This window comes from Vicia villosa, linkage group LG1, assembly GCF_029867415.1.
Source record: "Vicia villosa cultivar HV-30 ecotype Madison, WI linkage group LG1, Vvil1.0, whole genome shotgun sequence".
NCBI lineage: Eukaryota > Viridiplantae > Streptophyta > Magnoliopsida > Fabales > Fabaceae > Vicia > Vicia villosa.
The window spans coordinates 116,810,214-116,816,171 of NC_081180.1; positions in this window are offsets into that span (position 1 = coordinate 116,810,214).

The following is a 5,958-nucleotide window of genomic DNA, read 5'->3' on the forward strand; positions in this document are numbered from 1 at the left end:
ACTTTATTTATGCCCACTTTCTCAATCTTAGCCCTGATATAGAGTGGCTTCAAATGATTTCGCATGCCCTCATCAGGCCTTTCGAAGAAAGCATTCTGTTCTTCTACTGCACCGTTATTCAGCACATAGTAACACACAGGTTTGTGTTTTGCCATTTCTTCGATATCAGCCTCTTCACAGTCTTCTACTTCAATTTCCTGATTAAACTCGTGAGGGAGTACAGAGACAACATTGCAATTCAAGTTTATAGATGACACTCCATCAGAGTCAAAATCATTTGTCATTCTGTCCTCTTCTTTCCAAGAATTTGAACGCATCTTCTCTTCTTCATCCAAGAGTTTTTCAGCTTCGAATAGTCTGCGTTCCACCGGAGGTTTGTTCGACTTTGCCCCCTGGTATGGGACTTGGTTGCTACTAGACTCTCCAGCTTCTCTTGGCCTGTATTCCTTCTGGGCCTTTTTTATTCTCTGATGCCTTCTCCACTGGGACCGAGACATAGGATTTCTTCCTTTATAATTTTCCAACCGATACGCCTCTCGATTTGGTCTTTGGAATTGTTTCCTATATGCCATTGCAGTTCTTCCACCTTGGTCCCAACTTCGCCATTTGTTGGTTCTTGCATCAGCTTGTACCCACCTATCCCTTGGCGCATTTGCAGGGACTTTGAACGTCACCCTTCGAGTCCTAGGATGTGGGCTATCAGGCCTCTTTGTTGGAGTCCAAATGTCGAAACCGTACAGGTTGGGACGCAACCCCTGAGTTTCTTGACTCATGTAGCAATACACACGTTCGAATGATCGTGCTAGCATTTCGTCATAGACTGCCCCACATCTTGGGCAGAGAGCAACTTCAGTGTTTTCTTTGTGGCATCTGACCAAAAATCCTACCAAGCTTTCCTCCATCTTTGGGTACAGTTGTAGTAGGGGATTTGGCTCTCTTCCTGGGTGATCCCACCTTTCGCGTCGAACCCTTTCGAAGTTGGCTTCGACCCTTCGATTCAGCATGATCGAACACCTTGGACACATCCATTGCTTACCACCATTTCTCTCGTGGCAATTCCAGAGATATTCTTTGAGGCTTTCGGTTCTTGGAGGAACTTCGATGCCCCCATTTCGCCTCGTCAACCATGTCTCTAGTTCGCCAAATTCAGACACTGGTCGTCTGGCGCTAACCATGTTAACCGCTGCTGGAGGAACTTCAGAGATCTGAATTTTCTGGAGTTTCATCCTGAGGTCTTCAGTGGCCTCGCTGTTTTCTTCCTTCGAGGCTTCAGTTATCTCTGCCTTGGAAGATTCTTCAACATCAGTATTGAAGATTATGTCACCATTTAGGCTTTCAGTAGCCTGCTTTCCATTGAACATTGCTTTAGTCTCCACAACCTCGACTTCAGAAACCTCCACCATGTTGATATCTTCTACCTCGCAGAGGCTAGCGTCAGCAATGTTTAGGGGATTGGTATCGACCCTCATATGACTCTTGGTCTTGTCAGCAAACTTCAACCTTCCATCATTGAGAGCATTTTGAATTAGATCCCTGAAAAGAAAACATTGAGAAGTTTTATGGCCTAAAAATCCATGATATTTACAAAAACCTCTTTTCTTCCGTTGTTCCAACGGAGGAGTTTTTGAATTTGGAGGTAGTATCATTGGCCATCTTTTACCAATAAATCAAATATTTCATCACACTTGGTAATGTCGAATGTATAAGTTTTCTTAGGGAACCTATCATTCTTATCGTTTTCTACTGGGTTTTTTCCATTGGCAGGATTTAGCAGTTTGCAAGCATAAGGTGGCGCCTCTTTCAATTCAGCTAGGTCTATTTCGACTTCTTCAGGGCTATACGAGTCATTGAAAGACTCATCATCAGCGTCCTCGGCTTCGACGTACGCTATTCTCTCTTTCTTATAACTTTTATTCGCCCTAACTTTTTCTGCCTTCAGTCGTTCGACTTGTCGAACCCTATCTGCTAATTGGGCCATGTCCCTAAGGTATTGGGTATCTAGTTTCTTTCTTATTGAATAATCTAGACCACCTGCAGCCATTTCAACAAGTTCATGCTCTGGGACTGTTGTAAAACACCTTGATTTCAACAGACGGAACCTATTTAAATAATCATCAATTGTTTCTGTGAATTTTCTTTTAACACTGGCCAATTCTTTCAAACTTATCTTAGTTTGACCCATGTAGAATTGCTCATGGAAAAGTCTTTCCAAGTATGCCCATGCATCTATCGAATTTGGTGGCAAAGTAGTAAACCAAATGAAGGCATTTTTTGTCAGTGAACTAGGGAAATACTTGATCCTTAAATCCTCGTTTCCCGCTAAATCTCCTGCTTCTGTCAAATATCTAGCAATATGTTCCACCGTTGACTCGTTCGTTTCGCCTGAAAATTTTGTAAATTTGGGTACCTTAGTGCCCCTAGGCAATTCTGTCTGCATGATATAATCTGATATTGGGGATGTATAGTTTGGACGTCTAAGTCCAGTACTAAGGCCATTATTAGCCATAACCCTTTCTATCATGGCAGTTAAGTTATTTTCTGTAGCCAGATTTTCTCTTCTGACTCTTTGAACAATCTCATCTGGGTGTTCGTTCCTACCCACAATCCTTAATCTGGGTTGCTCCTCCTCCGTTTCTTGTCGAACGGGGACGGTTCTTTGATTTGAAGCTTCTAAGTTAATTATTGGAGTTCCTTCGAACACCTCCGTTCTTCGTGAGGGGCCTACATCCCTAGTAGCCGTCCTAGATGATGGAACTATGTCTTGTACACGTTCTAAAATGGGCCTCTCTTCTTGATTCGAAGGTTGTTTGTCTTTCCTTTTAGGTGGCGTTACTCCCATGAATTCTGCCATTCGATTCATTTGAGATGATATCTTTTGGAAAGTCTCCATGTTTTCTCTATTTGTAGTAGTAACATTTGCCATTAGTGGGCTTAAAACTGAAGTCAATTCTCTGGCCAAAACCCCTACCATATCATGGTTGCTTGCATCCATTTCTTGTCGAAATGCTGCTTGGTTATTTGTGGTAAAGTGAGGCATCTGGGTAGAGAAACCAGTGTTATGTGCACTTCGACCCACTGAACTAACATTTGGTGAAAATGTCGCATTGTTAGTTGGGGCATATATAGGTCCTGCCCCTCGTACGCCTGTTCCATATTGGTATGGCATTCCGTATGGATTATTTGGTCTCCATTCGAAAGCAGAATTCGCGCCTTGACCAAACAAATTGTTTGCAGCATTTGTCGAGGCAAACAATACGTCCTCTGCGCTTGTGGATGAGGGTGCGGTTGTCGACGCTGAAACTGGAATAGTCCCTGAGGGTCCTGTATTATTTTCAGGCATAGTCTAGGAATTATCTGCAGGTCTCGATCCATTTGGACCCGTTGCATCTCGTGTTTCTTGAGTAGAAGTCGAATTTGCCGCTCCTGATCCTGAACCTTGTGGGGGATCTTGATTACCCCCTGCACTGGCCGTAACGACCATTTTCCTGTTGTACCTTCGTTTGGGAATCGGTTGTGCACTGTTCTTTAATTTACCGTTCCTAAGGTTCATACAAGATCTTGATATTGTCTAGACAAAAATAAAGCAATTGATTAAAACAATCTGCTTGACACCGTCCCACTGGGCGTGCCAATTTGTTTACGGTGATTTCCGGTAAACAACCGCTAGTCTTCCAAACTATAATAAATATGATTTGGTTACTTGCAGGATCGACTAGATTGATCCTAGGACACATAGTCAAGAAGATTGTTATCAATGTTTGTTCGAACCATATTCATTATTTGTCTTCTTCAATAAGCGTTGTTCGATTAAAGAACAAATAGTCTTGACAATCACTTTGTTATATATAAATGTGACTTCAATGGAAAGATAAGTAACATAACATAGAAAATTAAAAAGACTATTGAAACGTAAAGAATCTTAAACTGCAGAAATGTAAAAGACTTTGAAAGTAAATAGCATGAAAGTAATTCGAAAATAAATGACGTTAAAATAAAGATACAGAAATGTAAATGGCAAGAAGTAAACGAAATGCAGTAATTCTGGAAGATAAAAACAAAAAATAATACACATGTATTAAAATGGTGGTGTCATACGTACATTTTCTCAGCGAACTCTTTCTCTTAACGCTTGATACTTGAGTAAATATGTGAGTGATTTGTACAAAATGAACACACAGAATCCTAACATTAAGACTCCTATTTATACTAGTTTCGACCTTAACGGTCCTATACTAATCTGCTGCCACGTTTCTCATCAGAACTTCCAGCGAAGCCATCTGTTATTGAACGGTTACGAAACCGTCTTCGAATTTCAAATCTTCCCGCCTGAGTCCGTTTTCGACGCGTGGCAGTGTATTAAAAACATTACGAAAACACGCAAAGTAGTAATACTTAAATACATATTCTATGAATTTTGTCTAAGTCCCGAAGACCTATGCTTTCATTAATCTTTCAGCGTTCACTTATCTTCATCGAACTTAGAAGTCTTTATTTTTCGAAGCATGACCATCAGTAGCCATTCTTTTACTTTTTAAGGGATGGCCATCAGTAACCATCTTTCCTTTGATTCTCAACTCCTTCGAAGGACAAACAATATAAAACGAAATCTTCAGCTAACACTACCATTCTCACATTTCCATACACTTATTAATCCCACTTTTTCTTATCATATTTCAGATTTTCACCTCAAATACTCAATTCATCTTTAAAATATTTTGGAGATTATTTTACTTCACAAAAAAGTATAAATACTTTACATTTTTGTTTATTTCATCATAGTAATATTTATTATTTAGTTATTTATTTTTGTATTTTCATCTTTTTCAATATAGTATGTAAATATTCTACTTACTTAATTGAAAAAGTTTAAATTCATTGACATTGTTCTTGATGTACTAAAAATAATATTTAGTAATAAAATTAAGTATGTTTTTGGTCCCTTAATGATAAAAAGAGGATTCAGCAACTATAATATCTAAAATCTAAGGGTAAACAAGAACAACATAAAACATAATTTACAGCAACAATAAAGAAGAAGTTTGTGATAATTCTCTAGTTTCATTCCATAGGCAGCAATTCAATTAAATACAAGAGAAGCTAAAACCCTAATGGGCTAATAACGAAAATTGGGCCAAACCCAACAACTAACAACATAAAAATATAATATAATAGATCCGTTATTTTGTAATAAATCCTTCTAACCATTTGGGTTTGAGTTTCAATCTATTAGGCCTAGCATCAATACTATTCGGCCCAGGAACAATCTTGTCCTCAAGGTTGGGTGTAAGAGGATCCACTGAATTTTTAAATGCTATGGCCCAATTCGGAGGCTCACTCATATCACCCACTGAATTAAGGTTATCATGCGTTCCAGCTGTAAAAGGGGAAGAATTATTGCGGGACAACTGGGTTGGGCAGTGAGGAGACGTGTCTAGCTTGGTAACAGGCTGTGTCTTGGAAACTGGTGAATCACGTGGGCCAACGGTAACATTGCTGAAGGGTTGAGATTGCTTAGAAAAAGAATCCAATGCAATTGGGGGTGCAGATGGAGTGCAAGCCCTGGGAAGTACAATGAGGTCACGTGAAGTGTGGGTCTCGGGTACATCAAGTAACTTATTACTAGATTGCATATCTACTTTACTTGGTACTTCAAAATCTAATTTGCTCTTTCCCTTCTCTTTGTCTTTTGAAAAACGCAGAGAAGTGTCTTCTCCCCTCTTTCAACTCTCATTCTCCGGCGACAATAAATCAGAGTGTGGAAACTCTTCCACTGGAGATGAGATAGCCCCTGAAGTGTGCGTCGTACCTCTCTCGTTCTTTTTTTGGATTTCGTTTGAGTCACCACTGTTTTGCAACGATTCTGAAATTAATGGGTGTTTTGTTGTTTTCAGGTTGGATGAAGGATTCGCCCTTGCATGAGCAGCACTCTCGGTTTCTTATGGTGGTGGTTCGAAGTTT